This window comes from Balaenoptera borealis (assembly GCF_965194805.1).
Source record: "Balaenoptera borealis genome assembly, chromosome: X".
Lineage (NCBI taxonomy): Eukaryota > Metazoa > Chordata > Mammalia > Artiodactyla > Balaenopteridae > Balaenoptera > Balaenoptera borealis.
Window position 1 is genome coordinate 106,329,506 of NC_138881.1, and position 26,112 is coordinate 106,355,617.

Here is a 26,112-nt window from a genome sequence, read left to right on the forward strand (position 1 = left end):
ACCAGCCACAACATTCCCATAAGTCAAAACTGAATCCAGAGCAAGGTCCTAACTCTCTTCAAAATTTGTGGGACTGGTTTTATTTTGATATTTGCTTAATTGTGGTGGCCTAGGACTAAACCAGAAATATCTTCGAGGTATGCCTGTACTACTCAGTGATAATACAGAACCAACTATGATTTATAATGATGTGGGTGGACCTCAAAATAATAGTGCTGAGTGAAGAAAAAGCCAGTCACAAATGTTACGTACTGTGTGATTCCATTTATATGCCATTCGATTTATATGAAAAAACAAACTATAAGGATGTATAATAGAACAGTGTTTTCCAGGGCTTAGAGGTGAGAGGAGATTCTGCTACAAAAAGACAGCACAAGGGAATTATGTGGGTGTATTAGAAGTGTCTGTATCTGTTTGTGGTGGTGGTTACAAGGATATATGCCTGTATTAAACCTCTAAAACTTGGACACCAAATAAGCAAATTTTACTGTACATAAATTTTAAAAATAATAAAGTTAAACCTTGCTTTCTGAAAATATTAAATAGCATGAGAAATGCTCCTGATGTAACATTAAGTGATCAAACAAGATATAGAATTGTATTTTAAGTTTATTTTCGTATTATATTAATAAAATAAAATATACTCCCTAACACTATACACAAAAATAAACTAAAAATGGATTGAAGACCTAAATGTAAGACCAGACACTGTAAAACTCTTAGACGAAAACATAGGAAGAACATTCTTTGACATAAATCACAGCAAGATCTTTTTTGACCCACCTCCTAGAGTAATGAAAATAAAAACAAATATAAACAAATGGGACCTAATGAAACTTAAAAGCTTTTGCACAGCAAAAGAAACTATAAACAAGATGAAAAGACAACCCTCAGAATGGGAGAAAATATTTGCAAATGAATCAATGGACAAAGAATTAATCTCCAAAATATATAAACAGCTCATGCAGCTCAATATTAAAAAAACAAACAACCCAGTCAAAAAATGGGCAGAAGACCTAAGTAGACATTTCTCCAAAGAAGACATACAGATGGCCAAGAAGCACATGAAAAGCTGCTCACATCACTGATTATTAGAGAAATGCAAATCAAAACTACAATGAGGTATCACCTCACACTGGTTAGAATGGGCATCATCAGAACATCTACAAACAACAAATGCTGGAGAGGGTGTGGAGGAAAGGGAACCCTCTTGCACTGTTGGCGGGAATGTAAATTAATACAGCCACTATGGAGAACAGTATGGACATTCTCTAAAAAACTAAAAATAGGGGCTTCCCTGGTGGCGCAGTGGTTGAGAATCTGCCTGCTAATGCAGGGGACATGGGTTCGCGCCCTGGTCTGGGAAGATCCCACATGCCGCGGAGCAACTAGGCCCGTAAGCCACAACTGCTGAGCCTGCGCGCCTGGAGCCTGTGCTCCACAACAAGAGAGGCCACGATAGTGAGAGGCCCGCGCACCGCGATGAAGAGTGGCCCCCACTCGTCGCAACTAGAGAAAGCCCTCGCACAGAAACGAAGACCCAACATAGCAATCAATCAATCAATCAATAAATAAATCTTTAAAAACAAAACAAAACAAAACAAAAAACTAAAAATAGAATTACCATATGACTCAGCAATCCCACTACTGGGCATATACCCAGAGAAAACCATAATTCAAAAAGACACATACACCCTAATGTTCATTGCAACACTATTTACAATAGCCAGGTCATGGAAGCAAGCTAAATGCTCATCGACAGATGAATGGATAAAGAAGATGTGGTACATATATACAATGGAATATTGCTCAGCCATAAAAAGGAACGAAATCGGGTCATTTGTAGAGACGTGGATGGACCTAGAGACTGTCATACGGAGTGAAGTAAGTCACAAAGAGAAAAACAAATATCATATATTAATGCATATATGTGGAATTTGGAAAAATGGTACAGATGAAGCAGTATGCAAGGCAGAAATAGAGACACAGATGTAGAGAACAAAAGTATGGACACCAAGGGGGGAAAGCGGCGTGGGTGGTGGTGGTCGTGGTGGTGGTGGGATGAATTGGGAGATTGGGATTGACATATATACACTAATATGTATAAAATAGATAAATAATCAAAAAAAGAAAAAAATAAAGTATTAATTGATTACTATGCATCAGCATTGCTTTATTTACTTTACCTGTTTATGCCATTTAATCCTTTTTTTGTAATTTTGATTTTTTTCAGTTATACATATAAATGTATCTATTCTTTTTCAAATTCTTTTCCCATTTAGGTTGTTACATAATATTGAATCCTTCTCCTTTTTGAACTATCATGTTATACAGTCACTGTCTAAAGAGTATATGTTGCTAGAGTATTTTACATTTGGAAAGAGATGGAATAGAAAAAGTGCCACATTTGGAATCAGAGAGGTTATGTTCAAATCACAGCTTTATCCCTTATTGGCTATGGTATTCAAATATGTAGTCTCAGTTTCCTTATCTGTAAAATGGGAACAATAAAAGTGCCTACCTCAGTGGTTTTTGTTACATCAAATGGATAATGTATATACAGTATTCAGAAATTTGCCTGGCACATAATATGCATGTAGTAAATGTTACTGGTTAATAGGTCAGGGATTTCAGCAAAACCATTTCATAGAAGATTTTTAAGAAGGGGTAATAACAATAGTTTATTGTCTGACATTCCATTTTATGTGTATAGCATAGTTTATCCAGTCTGTAGTTAATGAGCATTTGAGTTGTTTCAGCTTTTGTCTATTACAGATAATGCTGCTATATACATTCCTGTACATGCATTTTGGTGGAAATATGTGTATAATTATTGAGTGTAATTTCTGGGTCATAAGATATTTATATCTCCACCATTGATAGACAATATCAAAGTGTTTTCCAAAGTGATTATATAAATTTACTTTCCCATCAGTAGGATATGAGTGTTCCGGTTGCTCCATATCTTGAACAATGATAGTATTGCTGGTCTTTTTTCCTTTATGCCATTTGCATATGTATGTAATGTGATTCATTGTGGTTTCAATTTGCATTTCTCTGATGGCAATTTTTTTTTCATTTTATGTATAGTAGTCACTTGAGCATCCTTTAAAAAATGCCTATTCAGGTCTTTTGCCCATATTACTTATTAGGCTGATTGAATTTTTCTTATTGATTTTTAGGAATTTTCATGTATTCCATATATGCACCTTTGTTGCTTATATTTTTTCACACTCTGTGACTTTCCTTTTCACTCTCCCAATAGTGCCTTTTTAAAATAAATTTATATATTTTATTTATTTATTTATTTTTTGGCTGCGTTGGGTCTTCATTGCTGCATGCGGGCTTTCTCTAGTTGTGGCAAGCAGGGGCTACTCTTTGTTGCAGTGCACATGCTTCTCATTGTGGTGGCTTCTCTTGTTGTGGAGCATGGGCTATAGGCACATGGGCTTCAGTAGTTGTGGCACACGGGCTCAGTAGTTGTGGCTCGCGGGCTCTAGAGAGCAGGCTCAGTAGTTGTAGCACACGGGCTTAGTTGCTCCATGGCATGTGGGATCTTCATGGACCAGATCGAACCTGTGTCCCCCTGCATTGGCAGAAGATTCTTAACCACTGTGCCACCAGGGAAGTCCCCCAATGGTGCCTTTTGATGAAAGGAAATTGTCACTCTAATAGAATTCAATATACTGTTTTGTGGTTATTGCATTTTGTGACCTGAGGCATTTTACAGAAATACTGTGAAGATATGCTCTCATATTCTACAAATTTTATTGGTTTGTCTTTAATATTTATATCTAAAATCAACCTGGAATTTATGTTTTTGTATGGTGTGAGGTAGTTTTTTATTTCCTTTGTAGATATGTTTTTATTTAAAATGTCTTCATTCTACTCCATTTGCTTCTTAAAGCAGTTATATATTTCTTATCATGATATATATTTATCATCTACAATGTTGCTTTATCTACTGCTCTTTATCCCTTTTTGTTAATCTGATTTAGACATCAAGTGTTTATTTTCAGCTTGGAAAAACTTCCTTTAGGATTTTTGCTCACATGAGTCTACATACATCAAATTCTCTCAGATTTTATTTATTGATAAAATGTCCTTATTTCACCCTTATTTTCAAAGGATATTTTTAAGGAGTATAGAATTCTGCGTTGACAGGCTATTTTTCACCTTTCTTTGCTTTAATGATGCCCTTGCATTGTATTCTAGCCTCCATTGTTTCTGATGAAAAGTTCAGCATAATTTGTGTTCCTGTTCCCTTTTATGACACATTAATTATCTTATGAATCAAATGGCTCTTAAATGAAAAAATGATATTATTATAAAGTGGGTTTTATTTCAAATGTAGAATTAAAAATTATAATAACCACAGCACAAAGGATAGGGAGTGGTAATGCAATTATACTGTTCCAAGATTCTTGTACTTGTGAAGTGTGAAAACTGAAGTGCAAAGTGGTAAAATTTTATTCTAAGTAGACTGTGGTAAGAGTGCATATTGTAATCCCAAGTGCAAAAACTAAAAATAATAATAAGAATTATACTATAAAGGCAACATAGAAAATACAATGGAATATTATAAAAATGGTAGACTGACACAAAATAAAACAAGAATAGGTAACAAAGGAAAAAACAGATATGACAAATAAGAAGCAAATAGCGAAATGGTAGAGCTGAAATCAGCCATGTCAATTTTTACATTAAATACAAATGGATTAAACACTAATTAAGTTAGATATCTTTAGATTGGACAAAAGTGAGACCCAACTATATACTGTTTAAAAGACAACTTTAAATATAAAAACATTTATAAATAATATGAATAAAACAGGGCCAACAAGATGGCAGAGTAGAAAGATGGGAGCTCACACATTCTTACAAAAACACCAAAATCACAACTAACTGCTGAACAACCATCAACCAAAAAAACACTGGAACCTACCAAAAAAGATACCCTACATCCAAAGAGAAAGAAGAAGCCACAATGAGATGGTAGGAGGGGCGCAATCACGATAAAATCAAATCCCATGTCTGCCAGGTGGATGACCCACAAACTGGAAAATAATTATACCACAGAAGTTCTCCCACTGGTGTGAAAGTCCTGAGCCCCACGTCAGGCTTCCCAGCCTGAGGGTTTGGCAATGGGAAGAGGAACCCCCAGAGAATCTGGCTTCAAAGGCCAGCAGGGTTTGTTCGCAGGAATTCCACAGGACTGTGGGAAACAGAAAGTCCACTCTTGGAGGGTTCACACAAGGTCCCGTGCAAACCAGTACCCAGGGAAAAAAGCAGTGACCTCATAAGAGACTGGGCCAGACCTACCTGCTATTATTGGAGGGCCTCCTGTGGAGGTGGGGGCTGGCTGTGGCTCACCGGGGGGCCAGAGACACTGGCAGCAGCACTTCCGGTGAGTACTCATTGGTGTGAGCCCTCCTGGGGGCCGCCATTTCCTCCCCAAGACCTAGCCCCACCCAACAGCCTGTAGGCTCCAGTGCTGGGATGCCTCAGACCAAACAACCAACAGGGTGGGAACATAGCCCCACCCATCAGCAGACAGGCTGCTTAAAGTCTTCCTGAGCACAGCCCTGCCCACCAGAGTGACAAGATCCAGCTCCATCCACCAGGGGGCGGGAACCAGACCCCCCCACTAGGAAGCCTGCACAAGCCTCTTAGACAGCCTCATCTACCAGAGGGCAGACCGCAGAAGCAAGAAGAACTACAATCCTGCAGCCTGCAGAACAGAAACTGCAATCACAGAAAGTGAGACAAAATAAGATGGCAGAGGAATATGTCCCAGAGGAAGGAACAAGATAAAACCCCAGAAGAACAACTAAGTGAAGTGGAGATAGGCAGTCTATTGGGAAAAGAATTCAGAGTAATGATAGAGAAGATGATTCAAGATCTCAGAAAAAGAATGGAAGCACAGATCAAGAAGATGCAAGAAACGTTTAACAAAGACCTAGAAGAAATAAAGAACAAACAAACAGAGATGAGCAATACAATAACTGAAATGAAAAATACACTAGAAGAAGTCAATAGCAGAGTAACTGAGGCAGAAGAACGGATAAGTGAGCTGGAAAACAGAATGGTGGAAATCACTGACACAGAACAGAATAAAGAAAAAAGAATAGAAAGAAATGAAGACAGTCTGAGCTCTCTGGGACAACATTATACGCACCAACATTTGCATTATAGGGGTCCTAGAAGGAGGAGAGAGAGAAAGGATCTGAGAAAATATTTGAAGAGATAATAGCTGAAAACTTTCCTAACATGGGAAAGGAAACAGTCACCCAAGTCCAGGAAGCACAGAGAGTCCCAGGTAGGATAAACTCAAGGAGGAACATGCTGAGACACATAGTAATAAGAGTGACAAAAATTAAAGACAGAGAGAAAATATTAAAAGCAACAAGGGAAAAGCAACAAGTAACATACATGGGAACTCCCATAAGGTTATCAGCTGATTTCTCAGCAGAAACTCTGCAGGCCAGAAGGGAGTGGGATGATATATTTAAAGTGATGAAACGGAAGAACCTATAACGAAGATTACTTTACCCAGCAAGGTTCTCATTCAGATTCGATGGAGAAATCAAAAGCTAGTAATATGAAAAAGCAGCAAGGATATAAACAGAAAAATTCATACTGATGAAAGAGTCAATTCAGTATGAGTACATAAACAACCTAAATGTGTTTTCAGCTATCAAAGAACTTTAGAACACACTGAACATAAACTAAAAATACTAAAGAAAAAAAACACAGGAAAATTCATGATCATAGTTGGAGGTTTTATCACCTCTCTCTCTCAGTTATTGTTAGAACAAGTAGGTATTAACTTAGTAAGTATATAGAAGACTTGAATAACACTAATTGACAGGTATAGAACTCTGCAAAATTCACAAATGTCCAGAAATTATATAACACATTCCCAAACAACCAATGGGACAAAGAAGACATCAAAAGAAAAATTTTAAAAATCTTGAAACAAAATATTGAAAGACAAAGTATCAAAACGTATGGGATGCAGCAAAAGCAGTTTTAGGAGGAAAGTTTATAGTGATAAAAATCTACATTAAGAAAAAAGAAAGATCACAAATTAAAAAACAAAACACTAACTTTACACCTCAAGGAACTAGAAAAAGAAGACCAAATGAAACCCAAAGTTAGCAGAAGGAAAGAAACAACAAAGATCAGAGCAGAAATAAATGAAATAGAGATCAGAAAAACAATAGAAAAGGTAACTAAAACTAAGAGGTGGTGTTTTGTAAAGATAAACAAAGTTGCCAGATTTTAGCTACTCTAATGCAGAAAAAGAAAGAGGACCTAAATTATGAACAGAAATGAAAGAGGAGACATTACTACTGATACCACAGAAATACAAAGGATCACAAGAGACTACAGTTGACACTTGAACAATATGAGGGTTAATCCGCCTATAACTTATAGTCAGCCTTCCCTATCCAAGGTTTCTCTGCATCTGTGGATTCAAACAAATGCAGACCATGTAGTACTATAGTATTTACCATTGAAAAATAACAGCACATAAGTGGACCCACACAGTTCAAACCTATGTTGTTCAAGGGTCAACTGTACTATGAGCAATTTATGCACCATGAAACTGGATAACTTAGAAGAAATACATAAATCCCTAGAAACACATAAGCTACCAAGACTGAATCATGAAAAAATAGAAAGTCTGAACAGATCAAATATGAATAAGGAAGTTAAATCATTAATCAAAAACCTCTGAACACAGAAAAGCCCAGGACCTGATGGTTCGTTGGCAAATTCTACCAAATAGTTAAAGAAGAATTAATGCCAATCCTTCTAAAACTCTTTCGAAAAACTGAGGAGGGAACACTCCCAAACTCATTTTATGAGGCCAGCATTACCCTGATTTCAAAGCCATATAAGGATATATGAAAAGAAAATTACAGATCAATATCTCTGATGAATATAGATGCAAATCTTCTCAATAAAATATTAGCAAACCAAAATCAACAGATATTAAAAGGATCATTAACCATGATCAAGTGGGATTTATCCCATGGATGCAAGGATGGTTCTACATATGCAAATCACTTATCCACATGTGCAAATCACTTAATTTGATAACCGCATTAGCAGAATTAAAGATAAAAATCATATTATCATCTTAATAGTGCAGAAAAAGCATTTGACATAATACACCATCCTTTCATGACAAAAACATTCAACAAGTTGGGTATAGAAGAAAGATTCCTCAACACAATGAAAGCCATTTATGACAAACCCACAGCCAATATCATGCTCAGTGGTGAAAGGTTGAAAACTTTTCCCCTGAGATGTGGAACACTTACAAGGCTGTCCATTCTCACCACTCCTACTCAAGATAGTACTGGATGTCCTAGCCAGAGCATCCAAATGGGAAAAAAGTAGTAAAATTGTCTTTGTTAGAAGATAATATGATCTTATATATAGAAAATCCTAAAGACTCCACTAAAAAAGTGCTAGAACTAATCAACAAATTCAGTAAAGTTGCAGGATACAAAATCAAAATACAAAAATCAGTAGTGTTTCTACACACAAACAACAAAACATCTGAAAACAAAATAAAGCAATCCCATTCAAATAACATCAAAAATAATAAAATAATTAGGAATAAATTTTACTAAAGAGGAGAAAGATCTCTATGCTGCAAACTTCAAGAGTTTGATCAAAAAAGTTGAGACACAAATAAATGGAGAGATAGCTGATGTTCATAGTTTGTAAGAATTAATATTTTACATTTTCATACCCAAAGCCATCTACAGATTCGATGCAATCCCAGCCATGATTCCAATGACGTTTTTGTATAGAAGTAGAAAAACAATCCTAAAATTAATTTGGAGCCACAAAAGACCCTGAGTGGCCAAAACAATTCTGAGAAAGATGAACAAAGCTAGAGGCATTACACTTCCTGATTTTTATAGTAATTAAAACAGTATTGTACTGCCATAAATGTAGACACATAAACCAATGGAACAGAATAGAGAGCCCTGAAATAAACCCCTGCATCATACATGGCCAAATAATATTTGGCAAGGGAGACAAGAATACTCAGTGGGGAAAGGATAGTTTCTTCAGTAAATGGTGTTGGGAATACTGGATACCACATGCAGAAGTATAAAATTTGACCCCATCTTAAACCACACAAAAAATGAACTCAAAATGGATTAAAGACTTAGTTAAGATCTAAAAGCACAAAACTCTTAAGGAAAAAAAAACATTGAGAGAAAGCTCTTTGAGATTGGTTTTGGCAATAGTTTTTTGAATGATACAAAAAGCACATGGAACAAAAGCAAAAATAAATGCCAGGCTATGTCAAACTAAAAAGCTTCTTCACAGCAAAAGAAACAATCAAAATGAAAAGGCAACCAATGGAATGGGAGAAAATATTTGCAAACCATATATCTAATAAGGGGTTAATATCCAAAATATATAAAGAATTCATACAATTTAATAGCATAAAAACAAACAACCTGATTTTAAAATAGGCAGACATAAACATGGTAAATGAAAAGGTGCTCAACATCACTAATCATCAGGTAAATGCAAATCAAATATTACCTCGCACCTGTCAAAATGGCCATCATCAAACAAAAAGACAAGAGATTAAGAAGTATTGTTAAGGGTGTGGAGATAAGGGACCTCTTGTGCACTATTGGTGGGAATGTAAATTGGTATAGCCACTATAGAAATAGTATGGAACTTCCTCAAAAAAATTAAAAATAGAACTACCGTATCATCCAGCAATCTGACTCCAGGGAATATCCACCAGAATTGAAATCAGGATTTCACAGAGATACCTGCACTCCCATGTTCACTGCAGCATTATTCACAATAGCCAAGGTATGGAATAATCTAAGTGTCCACCAATGGAAGAATGGGTAAAGAAGGTGTGATTGAGACATACACTTACACACACACACACACTGAAATATTATTCACCATGAGAAAGAAGGAAATCCTGCAATTTGTAACAACTTGGATAAAACTTGAGGGCATTAGGCTAAGTGAAATAAATCAGACAGAGAAAGACAAATAATGTATAATATCACTTGTAGAATCTAAAAGGTGTCGAACTCAGAAAAACAGAGAGTAAAATACTGACTGCCATGGGCTGGGGAATGGTGGAAATGGGGAGATAATGCACAGAGGGTACAAACTTTCTTTCATAAGACTCACAAGTTCTGGAGATCTAAATACAACATGGTGATTATACCTAATAATACTGAATTGTATACTTGAATGTTGCCAAGAAAGTAGATCTTAAATATTCTCACTACAAAAAAGAAATGGTAATTATGTGATAGGGTGGTGGTGTTAGCTAATATTATGATTGTAATCATTATGCAATTTATAAATGTATGAAATCAACACATTGAATACCTTAAATTTATACAGTTATGTGTCAATTATATCTCAATAAATCTGGGGAGGGAGGAAGGAAAAGAAAAAGATGAATGAACTACTGAAATGAACAATAACATGGATTAATCTCACAGTGTTACAGTGAGTGAAAATGGCCCAACAGAAAAAACTACACACAGTTTGTATCCATTTATATAAAGAATAATCTAATTTATGGTTATAGATATTAGATCAGGGATTACCTCAGGTAGGAATGGGACTGGAAGAGAGGTTGACAGTAAAGGGTATGTAGGAACTTTCTGCAGTTGTAGGAATGTTCTATATCCTATTTTGGGTGGTGGTTATAGGGGTATATTCAGCAGACAAAATTTTCCAAACCTTACACTTAACATATTTGCATTTTTTTGTGTTCCATATGGCAATAAAACTTATTATTAGAAAAAAGAAAAAAGATTTCAAAATGCTCTAGGAGAAACTTCTCCAAGAAAATGACCTTGATAAAATACCTTTTGTATTTACTTGTATACATTAATAGGAGATTTACATAGCTGGGGGGAGCATTTGAGGGATAAATTAGTGGAAATAACGTAGGAAGACAAGCAGAGAGAAAAAGAAGGTGGGAGTGAGCAAGAGGAGGGATTGAGAGAGAGGTAGATATTTAACTGTGGGCACAGGAAAACAGTTGCATGGGAAAGGAAAAAAAAAGGTATACTTCATGGCTCTGCCATTAGTAGCATTTACAAAAAGTCTTATAATGTAAACATTATTGAACTAACCAAATTGACACTGTATCAAGGGGGTGGGAGGATGCCAAGTATGTGTGTGGATATGGGGGAGGATGAATGTGTGTGAAAAAATAACTAAGTTTTAGTTTTCTTTTACTCAACTAACAAATTACCACAAGTTCCTCAACTTTCAAGAATACAAAATGAGTATCTAACAGTTCTGTAGGTCAGAAGTCTGATATGGATCTCACTGGGCTAAAATCTAGGTGCTGACTGGGTTGCATTTCTTTCTAGAGACTCTAAGGGAGAATCTGTTTTCACGATTATTCAAGTTCCTTGTGGTTCATGGTATGACTGAGGTTCCTGTTTCCTTGCTAGCTGTCAGTGAGGGTTGCTCCCATTTTCTAGAGATTTCCTTGGCTCATGTCCCCTTCCTTCACCTTCCAAGACAACAATGACAGGTTTAGTCTCTCTCTTGTCTCATCTCTCTGTGACACTCTCTTCTGTCTTCCTCTTCCAGGTTTAAGGGCTTATATGATTAAATTGGGACCACCATTTCAAGCTCTCTAACTTTAATCACATCTGCAAAATCCCTTTTGTCATGCGAGGTCATATACCCACAGCTTCCAGGAATTGAAATGTGAACTTCTTTGGGGGGACCATTATTCTGTCTACCACAAGCTAAGTCTTCTTCATTCCTTTTCAGATGTTTGTATATAATGCCTAACAATGCGCAAGTCTGATTATTCCCTAAATTCTCTTTTACCAAGAAAAGAGAGATGAAGGCATTTAGAAGTGCCTAGCAAAGATGAGTCTTTCACATTTCTGCAGGAATTGCAGAACTGGAATACTCTCTACCCCTCCACCATTCCTTTCAATGCACTGTGATAGAGTGCAAAGTATTAGATTTGTTGGCAGACCGACCTAATAGAATCCCAGGCCCACCAATTACTAGGTGAAACTAGATCTTAAAAGATACTTGACCTCTCTGAGCCTTAGCTTTCTCCTTTGTAGAATGAGGATGTTTGACGATTAGATATATGTTGTGTCTAAAAGAGAATAGGAATAGATAAAAGATAAACATTTTCTTCTGTGTGACATACCAGTTTTATTTTAGGGGTTATAAATGAAGAAGAGCTAACTGTAGTTCCTAATGAAGATTAGTCTTTCACGTTTCTGTTCACATTGCCCAAATATTAACATTTCCAGTAAGTTTTCAGAAATTGTCACAGCATAGGCTTTTATTAAATAGAATCCGCAGTGACTAATTCTTATTAGGCCTTAGCCATCAAACTTTCTCTTCTGATCCCTGCTAGGCTAGATCCGCTGTGTTGATGGTTAGATTTTTCTGTGACTCAGTGGTACTTAACCCTGAGTCATATCACATCTTTCAGTATGGATCTGCTCAGGTCTTACACCCAAAATTCAAAATAACTTTCTGGAAATTCTAATCCAGTTACAATTCACCTTAGGTGGTATGAATAGGCCTTGCTGTATGAGGTTTAGAAGAAGATAACATGGTACCTAACAATAACTGGTTTCCCCTTCACAAGTGCCTTCATATTGTGATGTATTGTAGCAAAGGGAATTACATTTGCTAAGTATTTATGTCTCGGACTAGGTTGGAGCTTGAGCAGAAGTAACACAGTTTTAAATCCCATAGTAAGCCATTTGCCAATATTACTTGATCGCTTGTACTTCTACTCCATCATTAGGTGGGTTTAGGAACAGTTAGATATCAGAGAACCCCTTGAGATCACAGACCATGTTCTAATTGTTTTGTTATCCTTGGCAACTAACACAGCGCCAGGCACGTAGAAAGCACTTAATGCATGTTTGTTAAAAGGTGAAAAGATCACAATTACAAGAATATCATTGGCATTACTGTGAGGGAGGAAGGTAAACCTCCCAAGGTTTTGATATTCAGACTGACTATACTAATTAATACCAATGTCTAGAAATAGTAGGGGAGAGTACAGGTCTCAGTTCTTTCAGGACACCTTTGGTGGATTTATTGCAGCTGGCACTACCATATGAATGACGGAGGCTGCCATATGAGCATAAAAAGCAATGCAACTAAATGCCTTATGCATGAAAAAATGGGTTAACCTTATCATTTGGTTCCTTTTGCCTTTTTTGTTGTAGCAGCCTGGCATTATTGCCTATTTCTGTTCCTATTATATAGGATGCTTCAGGGACAACTGAACTTGGGAAATATTATGGCATTTTCAGAGAATCATTTGCATTATGAAAACAGGCACTTGACACTGTATAGTATTTTTTTTTTTTTTAAAAAGGCCAACCTTCTGAGTGGAAGCAAGAAGAAAAGTTTATTTTCTAAAGATAAGTAACATGCTGTATTTAAATCATGTACATACACAGTGTAGCTTTCTTGGTGAGTTATTCCCAATTTCAGCTCATATGTATAGCCTACTTTCAGCGTCATTGAAATTGCAAGCCAAATTTAATAGGAAATGAAGGCAAAAAGGAAAACTTCCTCCTTTGCAGTGCCATATGATTCTTTATATTAGTCCTTTTATAGCAGGATAAACACTGCAGATATGCAAGTTTAACTTTTTGATTGCTTTAAACATATGGCCGAGAAAAGCTTGTATGCATCATTTTCTTGCTTTAGCATAATTTAGTTTTCTAAAGACCAAGATGTCTTTGAACTGGAGGGGACACTCTTTGTAAAACCTGCAAATGTGATACCTGTCAACAAGGATAAACATGGTATTAATGAAAGTGTATGTTAATGCATTAGACTAGTAGAATATCAGCAGGATATCAGTTTCATTGCCAACTGATTTTTAGAGATGATCCACCATTTGAATTAGTTTCAGTGATAAATTATTTCCAAGTAGTATTAATCATACTCACTGGGAAATTAAAATGTCATAAAATGATGAAGTGTTAAAGAAACAGTATCTCACATCTACACCTGCGTATGCATCACAGTATCACCAGAATATTTGCTCAAAAACATTTACAAGAGAGTATTTTTAACATGATGTTCAGTGATGTAAGTTATTTAACATTCTACTTATTCTTTTAGCAATGCTTAATAAAATTAAACACTTTCTATAAGTAAAAAATGGTATACACTATATTGTGTTCACTGCTTTAAAAAAAAAAAGAAATAACTAAAATGAGAGGCCCTTTAATTTTTTCCATTGATTTAGTTTAGTAGATGTTCTTTTTATGGATATATGAGTTTTTAAAATTCTGTGATTGCAAAGATTCTGATTGAATAGGGCCTAGTGTTCATTCTACAAATAAATTCATCTTTCCATTGTCTGCTTTCAGAATTGTGGATTATTGTAAAGTTATTAAATCGTATATAGATATGCTTTTCCACAACAAATATGTGTGCTCTTTAGAATTTAATAGGGAAAGTCGGTAAAACAGAGTCCTTTAATTTCAAGAGTAGTCCTTATTCTTTATTCCTTTCTCTATATTATTGCATTTTGGAGTATTAACACATTTTAAATTCAATGTTGTACACATCTACAGTATATTAAAACTCTAGATTTAAGCCTACAGATATCTGACTCAAAATTGGAAGGGAGCTCAAACTACAAAGAAAAAGAAAACATTATAAAATACCACATAGCTCTCCTAATTCAGTAGCTTAATAGGAGGATCAACGCTTTAAAATATTTAAAATGTATTACACTTAATGAATGAAAAACATTCCAATGAACCAAAATTCCTATGATGAATTATGGAAGTAAAAGTAGAGACAGGTGAATTATGCAGATTGCAAGTTATGTCACGGAAATAAGAAATCTATGAATATTAAACAAAATGTCTAAAAAACTAGAAAGAATGGTGGCTTTCATTACTAGTCTTCCTTTCCCAAAATGAACTGGTTCACAAGCAATGGTGACTTTGGAAAAAATGGATCCCAGTTAAGAGCTCAAGAGTCATGGTGATTTTCAAATTGTACCTGTGGCAGGTTCTCCAGACAGTCCTGTTCAGGATATAAATTCTACCTCAAGTTAATCTTCCTAAACAGTCTCATTTCTAGAACTAAGCAGTCTCGACTTCATTATCACATGGCTAAATAGCTTTTGCCATGATGTAACATTTAGATCAGAGAACTAATGACCACTGAGAAGAGCTTTCCCTGAAGAATGTGAAGTTTACCATTTATAATCGTGAGGCTGTTTTTTCCATAATATATTCTTTCATGAAAATGTACAATATGCTAAACATTTTTTCCAACCCAAAACTGCACTCAACCTATTTAAAAGCAGATCTTTACTTTTAACTTATCTAGGTCTTTCTTAACTAGGAAAACAACAACAAACAGAAAGTAATTTTACTTACCTTAATCACCCATTCTAGAAATGTCTTTTCTTTATTCTGCAAAACTTCTCTAAATGTTTAGCCTCAGTCCTCGTCCTGCATTTTCTTAACATGCACACTCTTCTTTATCCCTGAATCTGGCTTAGGATCCCATAACTATGCTGACAGCCATTGTATACAAGGTCACCAAATCCAACAGACTTTTCTCTGTTCTCAATACCTAATTAGCATTTGACAATGTGAAGTGTTTGATATTCTGGCTTTCCTTGGCTTTACCGAGGCTGCTTTATCTTTATGAGTAGATTTAACCACTTTATATTTTGGTGTAAAAAAATTGTTTCCTATTCAAAATGTGTCAGAACATAAATATTTTATGGAGCTATCAGGCCTTTCAGAAAAGTGTTTTGCAATAAATTTAGGCTTTAGTAACAATAAATACTAGACCCCTATGCTCGTACATCTTTTATTCTCTTTGATGGAAGCTGTACTGAAGTTTTTGTGCTTCTTTGTATCCATATCAAGGAGTGTCTGCCATCCATTAGGTTTTGTGTTTCTTTAAGGCTTCTGCCTGACCTGTCTTGTTTACCATTGTCTTTTCTGAGCCTAGCAGAGACACTGAGACATAGTATAGTCTCAATAAATATTACTGAATAAACTAATCTGTTATATAATAAGCATATTACATTGAGAAGAAATTATGTCTCATCAAATCTGAGGGCCAGTATTCCAGATGACAGGAACTTTGTAATAACTTGGGTTTTATGATATAGCAAAGAGTTAAAAAAGTATCAAAGGTAAGCTGTTCCAAAAGAGGCTGCTTTAATATTGCTAAGAAAAGCATTATATTTTATTTAAAATAAAACCTACTTTAGCCAGTAGCAAGAATGTATTTTAGAAGAAAATTTTTGTTCATGGACAAGAATGTGGTCATTTTTCTGATCTCAAAATCAAGATATTTGGGTTTCACACTGAAATGAAGACAGAACCAGTAACTTTAATTACCTTCTCCTCTGGCCAAGATGAAAATATTATCTAATTCATTTGAATTAAAAAATCAAACAAAAGACACTCCTAGATTATTGGAGGCCAGAAGGGGAAGTAAAACTATCCTTTTGATTATCTGAATCAGGTGGATAAACAGCCCTTGGCTAAGACAGAATTAAGCCACTGACAGCTGCAAGGAACTGGAAAGGTCTTTGATGTCAAGATGGCTTGATGTACAGTTGACGTAAAAGAGGCACATTCCAAGGTTTTTATTTACAGTAAGTTTGAATGAAGGGTTCTAAATTAAAGCTGGAAATAAGAAAGACTAGGAGCTAGATCAGGATAAATTTAATAATGGAAAAATTAGCAAGAAATACATCAGATAGTTGGCATTTACTTATATCTAATGACTAATGTTCAACTTTGGTTGTTTTTACAGCACATTTTTTTTTCACAAATGCATGAAAACTTGCTTATCTCAATCTTGTGCAAAGCAACATTATCTTAGGCTACTCTTCAGCCAACATTACTGTGAATGAGGAACCTCTACAGACTGTTGGTAGTATACTATAATTGAAGGTCCAATTATTTTGAGGAGTACGTAGACATCTTGGAAGTTTATTCTATAAACTGAAATATGTAAGCTATCACCAGAAAAAAATCTTAGCTTTGTATTCAATTACTAAGTCCTCGCAGTTCTTTCTTCAAGTGGTGAATGAATGCTTACAACAGGTTCCTTGTCAATATTCCTGCATCTGGTCTTCCATAGCCCATATTCAGGAAATCTCTAGCAAGACATACTATTCTATATCGTTTCCTAAGACATCAAGTCCGAATAGCTCTGCCTGTGTTTCATAGTTTAAACCTGTCCTAATCTAATTCTACAGCTTTCATCCTCACTGAAATGTGTCCTCTGTTTTGTTTCCCACAGATGTGCCGTGCTCATTCACCAGTCAAATACTTTGCTTCTGTAATAATTGTGGTGTAGTATATAAAGAAGTCCCCTTCTGCCTATACAAATTCCGCCTTTTGTTTTAAGTCCAGGTCAAATTCCACCCCCTTCCTGAAGTCATCTTCAGTTATTCTGGAGATAAATCATCTCTTTCTTCTCAGAACCTGTGTAATACTTAAGAGTTTATACTACATAGCTTAGTTCTGAATTGCATCCTATCTGGTTTTGTAAGCTATTGTTTCATGCATATTAACCTTATCTCTCTAATTAGATTTCAGACATTTTAAAGTTAGGGGATGTGTGTGGTATTTCCTCTGAATCCCTCCCCCCATACCTTCAGGATTACTTAGTAGGTAACTTGTTAATGTATTATTTAGAATGCTTCCTTGCATAAGAAAATGATTTTGGCTATTATTCTTTAAAAATTTGTATAATGTTCAGTGTATTTTTCTTATTATAAAAATAATTGTTGTAGACTCTTTCCCTCCCCACACTGACAAACTTTGTCTGGTAATATAAACACTTTTGTTGTGAGAAAAATTCCTAAAATCTAATTTGTTATTTTGGAAAGGGCTTACATGTTACTGAATGCTTTCTAAAGTAATAGGAATACTAATATTCTAGGAAGTTTTTTTATTAGACTATAAAATGCAAATGTTACATTTTAGTGAACAAGGATTATTTCTGCCTCTAAAATTGGAGAAACCAAGCCATCTAATAATTAAGTGACTTTTCCTAGCCTTTATGTGGCATGTCTCTACAGGCCGACTTGTAAGGATTTGAGTCAAATATTTGATTATTGCTCTCCCAACCATGTCATCAATATCATATTACCTTTAATACTTGAAGACTATCTTAGTGTTTTACTATCAGTAAGAGGTACACTTATATTTGTGTCTCCAGTGGTGGCATGATTTCACGCTGAAGCATTCATATTTTTTACCCAGTATCCCTTGAACAAAAGGTATATATTTTCAAGATGGCTCCCTAAAGTTAAGGAAACAGTGTGATACCAAGAACTAAAACAAAATTGGACATAGTTATACAGCAGGGTTTGTACATATCAGAGGGATAAAAGGAAACTGACATTCTTTGAATACTTAATATGTCTCAGAAACTGTACTTGATGTTTTAACTTGATGTTTAAAAACTAAAATAATATTGCCAAAGAAAATTTAAAGGCACAGAAGCTGAGCCTTAAAGAGAGTAAATGACTCATCCAAGGACACTTAACTAGTAGGTGACAGAGGTCATATTTCAGCTCATCTATTTGATTTCAATGTATTCATAATAGTGTTAATCAAGACATATACATAATCTATCACAGAGGAAATTTATCAGCTGCTACCATCTGGAATCCCTGATACAAACAGAATGTTGGTCCGGGCAGAGTCCCTAGACTCTTTCTGAAAGATAGCCAACTTGATCCTATCTTATCTAATTTGGGGATGCTCAGCCTAAAATATGGAGCAATGGCTGTGAGAAGAAAATAAAAAAGAGAACCTCCTACCGGAGAAATAACTTGATCCGTAGCTTCTTTACTAGATTTGTAGTAACTGAAAATAGCCTAGTCAGCTCTTGTGAGAAAAAATGTGGTCTTGTGTTCTGTTCACAGGCAAGGTAAGTTAGAAAATTAGACTCTGTACCAAAAGTTAATAAAGAGGTCTTGTCCAAAACGACCTATTATATTTATAACTTATTAGTTCCTTTATACTCTATTTTAAGCTAAGAAAATATGATGATGTAAGATTTCCATGTTTTTGAGAAGTCCCTGGTTAATGGTAAGAGTGAGAGAATTCTTTGTAACCATAGCATAATCCTTGCTACATCGTATGTATAGGCGTTTAGCATATTATGACCATTTGATGCAAAGCAATTAAAAAAAAAATAATGATTTGTAAACAGCACAACTTTGAAAACAGGGATCAAGTTCTCTTCATTTCTCTGTCTCCCGAAATAATAAGCTGAGCTTGGTTACTATCACTTCGTAAGTATGTAAAAGTTTCATTGTATTTAAACATGAAAAATAAAATGAGAACTTTTACAAGACATCAATTGCTGATGATTCAGTCTTATTCTCTGGCCTTTAGGTTTCTTTCTCAAGTGAGTGTCTCACCTGTACCCCTCCTCCCCTGCAAGTTATAGCTTCCAGAAAAGCAAAATCATCATGACCTTCATACATTGCCATTTCAAATACAAGTATAAATAAATAAATACAGTTTATAGAATTAATTAAAATTGTACAATTCTTCAAGAAATAGAAAAATATATTTAAATATGGAAAACTTCACACATGAAATAATACGCCAGGTGTATCCTTTATCTCCAGTAATTGGAAATTATGAAAAAAACCCTACTGATATAATGACAAGAGTTGTTATTCCATACTTCTAACAATGCCCCAGTCGCTATAGAGCAGAGGCAGCATACAGTTTAAATAACATCTTTTGATTAACTAAACATACAATAAAATAGCCCTACATTCAGCTTGATATTTTGGAAATCTTTCTGTGTTTATTCTTGCCAAAGTAGTGATGCTTTTATCTTGGCATGTCATTCAATGTGATTGACCCTCTATGTGTAGAAGAACAGATACTAAAATGTGTTAACTTAGAGTTGAGTAGAAAAGCAACTTTGAAGTCATTGTGTTTTAACAGTGTTGATCTCTGGCACGTGGGTGTTTGTAATATGCTTTTGCTTAGTCACTACTAAGTCTATGAGTCAAAAAGTATGACTATGAGACAGGCAAAACAGAATTATGGTTTCTATTTAATTTCAGCAGTTCATCATAGTTCTTAAAGAAGTCCTGAATTTAGAACTCTTGGTACACAGAAATCATGTGTGTCAGTTTCCCAACAAGTCGTAAAATGGTATTAACTTTTCTTTATGGATGGAGAACTTCAGAAGCCTCTAGTTTGGAGCTTCAGAAAAAGTAGTCCTCAGAACCTGAGCATGCCCAAGTATTTTTCCTATGGCATTCTTATTATAAACCCTTCATTTCAGTGTTCTTCTCTTTCTAGGCTTTCTTTTGCTCCTCACTCTCAACTTTGCTCAACTTTGTGGTGAGATAGGATTTTCGTATAGTAAACTAAATGCCTTCTGAATGGTTCCATAACTCATATAGAAACTCTCCCTCCTGCATCCAGGTCAAATGTGCATGCACCCAGAAGTTTCCAAAGAGCTAAACAATATGATGAAAATCCTATGCATTGAAGCAAGCCAGATGAGAAGTTATCTGAAAGCAGATATTTGGCCTCCCAATATCAGTATGAACAGGACGCAGGTAAGTATCCCATTAGCTATTGCATACGGCCAACTCTCTGAAAGCTCCTGCTTTTGTTTGGTTTTCCTGGTTGTTTTTAAGAGTACAAAATCACGGATTCTCTAGATTGAAGGGATATATTAGAGGTTATCTGGCCCAGTCCTCTCACAATATGTGAATTTACTGTATATCTGCTACTATGAGGAAATTAAGTCTCTGATTAAACAGATTCAGCAATGTACAGTCAATCCCTTCTCTGGAAAATCAACTAATTGTTTGGCAACTCATGCCACTGAAAAGATTTCTGTTACAGAATCAACAGTTTTTTTCTGTGCTATCTGTGACCTACTGCTTCTAATTCTGCCATTGAGGGAATGAAAAAATAGTTTAATTCTTTCCTACATAACAATCTGTAAATTCTTGAGGGAAGCTATTGTATCTCTTTTTCATTAATGCCCTACTGTATTTAATCACATACACCCAACTCAATCTGTTAGAATTAATATATCAGAGTTGGATTATTTGCTGTATTGTTTTAGCACCAGGAGACAAAGGGTGTGTTTCCTTGATGAAGACTTATTTATCTAGACAGTACAGCAAGCAATTTGGGTAGGTATTTTTATTACTACTTTCAAATACAAGTTTCACCCTCCTGTTTTTCCAGAAAAATCAAAAAAAACATGTGACATTTGATATCCTTGAGTTTCTTTCCTATCATCCAAGAGTAGGAAATTAGGAAACAGTTGTGTAAGATGAGCCATCTTATGCACAAATCTGAAATGTAACAGCAGCAGGGTGAAAGGAAAACATATTTTTCAGTTGTTCATGTTTGATGCCCCATGCAGAGCAGGATATCTGAATGATACATATATCTGCAGGGGTTTGATTATTTTTCTGTATAAATTAACTTCCATTTAAATTTTATAAAAATAAGACATGAGGCATGTTTTGTTCATGCTTTCAAAACAATTACACTAAACCACTTCAGCAATATGGCATCATGTGATGCTTCTCAATATTTAAATTAGAAATCTACAGATGACAAAACTAGTAAATAGAATTAAACTATTGTAGAGGAAATGATCCAGATGGACCATTAAGCCATTAGGAAGCTATATAAGGATGAAAGTGTGGGGGAAATGCAGTAGAACAACCGTTCCCCACAATGCAACCAATTAAAATGCTAATAAATGTTCAAGCAACATTTAACTGGTCAAACTCTCTTAAATCGGTTTAAATTTCATACACTGTGCTGGGATATAGAGCACAGTGAACCAATATGAACCATACAAATGACAAGAGAAGATTTAGTTGAAGCAAACTCAGCTACATTAATTATAACTGCAAAACTGGATGATGAACTAATTGTATTTTAAAAGTTAGAATATAGTGGTCTGATCAGTATTCCTTATTACTTTATCAACTCAGCTCCTTTTAACATGAATACAGCCTCCTTTACTGTATACCATCTAAGGAGGATGGAGAACCTTGAGAGAATATAAATATAAATCAAATAAATGTCAACTCTATTATTAACTGGATTATATCTCTTTTCTCACACTAAAAGTTTGGCCCATTATTTCTCTCAGACCCTTTGGTTGATCCCTTTGAGTTATAGCAACAATCAAACCACTATTAATTCCTGTCTCTGTAATGAGGCACTGACAAACACAGTTTAAAGGAGCATTTAAAGCCAAACTTGTCAGCTACTGGTTCAGCTGTTCTTCCAAACAAGTTGCTGTCATTGACCTATGGCTCCATCAATTGGATCTATTTTGGCAATCAAACTTGGTAATGAAGGTTACAAGAATAGTACTCATCAAACAATTCAGAGGACATCATTCATGTGTATTATAATAACTTCCCTGAAGCAGGTATGAAACAGAAGTAGAGAGGAAGAGAGGTACATAGACGACAAATCTACAAAAATATAGAATATACTTAAGTGTACAAAGAGAATTACACTCTCCCAATGTTTTGCATATAGAAGGTAGTCAATAAATATTTGTTAAATTAGTTAATTATACTTAAGCAGATTTTAAATAATAAAAAATTAACAGCACTTTAAGTTTTACAAGCTAATGAGGGGTCAAGACAATCAGGGACTCTCTGTCACTGGCAAAGCCATGGTGCAGGGTGCTTGCCATGGAGGAAGAACCATAGTGTTGTATGTCCTCAGAGTATCACCCTAAATGGGGGCAGGGCTGACCAAAGACAAGATGATTATTTAGCACAGTTGAGGACACTAGAAAGTGCTGTTCAGGGATATTTTCTTTTAAGTAGAAAAAATAATAATATCAAAATACTTGTGGGACAAAAGGGAAATCTCCAGTGCTGAAATGATCTAAGTAATACTACAGTTCATAAATTTTCCCTTTTACGTGTTCTTTGTCCTTTACAATGAAAATGACTATGGTTTATTGTAGCACATATGAAATAGTAATGCAGAAGAAACAGCTTGAATTTCTGCTAAAAGAATAGCTCAAACTAAAAAAATATGTTTTGACCTTTTGGTTTAAAAAATAAAGAAATATATTTTCAGAAAAGCAACTCATAGCTCATATTCAGAAAAAGGTAAATTTGATACACTCAGAAAGACTTCAGAATGGTAACCTCTGAAAACTGTTTTGAGGTGTTGTCTTCCCTTTTCAAAACATTTGAAAGAGAAAATGTGCTATATTTCAAAAAATATTTTTCTTGAAAGACTTTTGTCTTGTTTATTCTATTTTCTCACTCAAAATCTGGATAAAATTTATTCATTAAATGTTTAACTGAGCTACCCAGCATAACCTATAATGTATCCATAATGAAAATGTTTAAATTGAATTTAATCAAACCTTTAGAAGTAACACTTAGTTAGCAGGAAATGGAAGGTATAGAGGAACAAAATGTACCATAAAGAAAAAGACAAATCGAGAATGTAGGGCCATCAATAGCGCAACTTCTCTGATTTCTTCAAAAGTTCAGTATCATGAATAAAATTGGAGACTGATTTTAGATTACAAGAGATTAAGGAAGCCTAACAACCAGATGAAATTTTTGAGTCTTGGTTGAATGCTGGTTTTAAAAAAAATTAAGTAATTTTTGTGGCCAATTGGGGAATATTGAAAATGGATTGGATAGTAGATAATATTAGGTTATTATTATTTTCTTAGAGGAAATAATGAAATTATGGCTAGTAAGGAGATGTATGTGAAATAACTGAGTAGGAACTATTAAGATGTAGGCAGCTTATATTCAAATGGTTTAGTAATATGCATATACATAGATAGAAAGGTAAATAAAACAACTGTGGCAAAATGCTGACAGTTGTTGAATTTAGATGGTAAATTTAAGGGTGTTAATTATATTCTGTGTTTGGAAACTTTTGTAGTAAGAAGAAGTTGGGAAATAAAGACAACCAATTTTATGAGGAAAATATATAGACACAGAAATTTATATATATACACATATATACTTAATTTTATATGTCTAATTTGTGCCAGAATCTGTTCTAGATACTGGGGAAATCCTCAAGGCCAAGATATCTACCATCCCTGTCCTAGAGTATGCTCACTAAGAAGTAGTGTTGAAATCTATAATTTAGTTAAAAGATGTTTTAAATAAATGCATTAAAATAATTTGTACTCCATGAAATTGACATGTTTTAAGAGTACAATTCATGGAGAGGATTAAGATTGCAGAGTAGGAGGATGTGGAGCTCACTTTCCCCACAAACACATCAAAAATACATCTAAATGTGGAACAACTCTCACAGAAAATCAACTGGTACCTGGCAGAATATCTCTTATACAACCCAGCTGCAAGAAATAGCCCCACATAACCGAGTAGGACAGAAAAAAAGGCATCAGGACTGTACCAGCATCCCTGGGAGGGATCTGTGAAGGAGCAAAGGTCCACACAGGCAGGCCCACACCTTGGGGAGTGCCCTTGCCTGCTGGGAGGTCTGCCAGGACAGTAGAGGGGCTGGAGGGGCTTGGACTCTAATTGTGAGAAATGTGCATGTGCTGGCTTACTAGCAATCAGGAGGGAGAAAGACAGGCACTGAGGGCAGCCACCTTGCTGTACTTCTCAGCCTGAAACATGCACTGGAAGGGGCTGCTGCTACACACTGTGCCTAGGCACTGAATCTTGGGTGGATGGGCCCTGGGAGAGGACTAGGTCTAGCTGCACAGAGACATCCCAGAGGGCCAGATGTCTGGTCTGAGCTGAACTTTGGAGCCCATTGTCAGCATGCACATAGTAGGTGCAGGTCCGCAATCAAAGCACATTATCAGCACATGCATGGCAGGGCAGAGGACTGGCAGTGGTGGACTTTTTGGGTGCAGACATGGTGGGGGTGGGGCTGACCTCAGAGCCCTTTATCAGTACTTGCCCAGTGGGGGCAGGTCTGGGGGTGGGTCCAGCAGCAACAGACTTTGTTGGCACACACACTGGGTGGCATCACAGAACCACATGTCTCTGGTGGATAGCTCCTGAGGAGAAGTACTCCCTGTGGGAGTGCTCCAGTTCCACCCATTCCACACCCAGCTTGGAGCTGGATCTGAGGCAGACAGGTCCTGGGAGAGCCCTGCCACAGAGACAGCCATGGTCACAGATGGCATCATAACCACCTAAATTCCTGCAGCCACAGCATCCTGGCCCCCAACACTAGCCTAGCACTAGGTGTGAGATGAACATAGTAAAGAAAGAGAAGTGACCTTGGGCTGCTTCTGGGCAGATCCGCGGATGCCTGCACAGGCAGTGCATAGGTTTACTGTGACCACACGGGCCTCACTTGCATCAGCCCTCACCTCCTTTGCGACAGAGCATGCACTTAAGGGCAATGGAGTCTTATGTAACCCGACCCTCAGGGCTTCTACTCCAACAAATGGGGAGCAGACTTCACCCCTGACAGGGCTGTGACAGCCATGGAGCAAAGAGGAAGCTCCACCCAACATCCACTGCAGGCTCTAGACACAACAACACCAATCACACTGCCTATCAAGGGGATAACAGCCAGCACGCTCTGAGGAAAGATGTGGCTGGCATTCATACCAAAAACAACCCTCACACCAAAAATATTGAACTCACACAGTCTACACAGGGATGCTCCCACATAAAAACACTCCTTCAAGACCACAGTGGATAACTCTTTATCCTAAAGTCATAAAGACAGAGAAAGTTAAGTAAAATGAAAAAGCAGGGGAACTACTCCCAATTAAAAGAACAAGAGAAATCCCCTGAAAGAACAAATAATGAAACAAACCTCACCAGTCTATTAGATCTTGAGTTCAAAAAGGAGGTAATAAAAATGCTAAAGGAATTAGGAAAGATTATCGATAGAAATACAGATCACTGGAACAAGGAACTAACTAGAAACTATAAAGGGGAACCAATCAAAATTAGAGAACTCAATTGCTGAGATAAAAACCAACCTAGAAGCAATGAATAGCAGACTAAATAACATGGAAGAATGAATAAGTGATCTGGAAGACAGAACAATGGAAATC

At 35.9% G+C, this 26,112-nt stretch overlaps 1 long non-coding RNA gene across 1 annotated transcript in view; it reads left to right on the forward strand.

Moving 5' to 3' along the window:
- Positions 1-22,430, forward strand: part of LOC309620855 — a 196,174-nt gene extending 173,744 nt beyond the window's left edge. The window contains exon 2 of the long non-coding RNA XR_014239703.1: positions 20,505-22,430. This is a non-coding gene — a long non-coding RNA (uncharacterized lncRNA). The remainder of the gene's footprint in view (positions 1-20,504) is intronic.
- Positions 22,431-26,112: the final 3,682 nt, after the last annotated feature.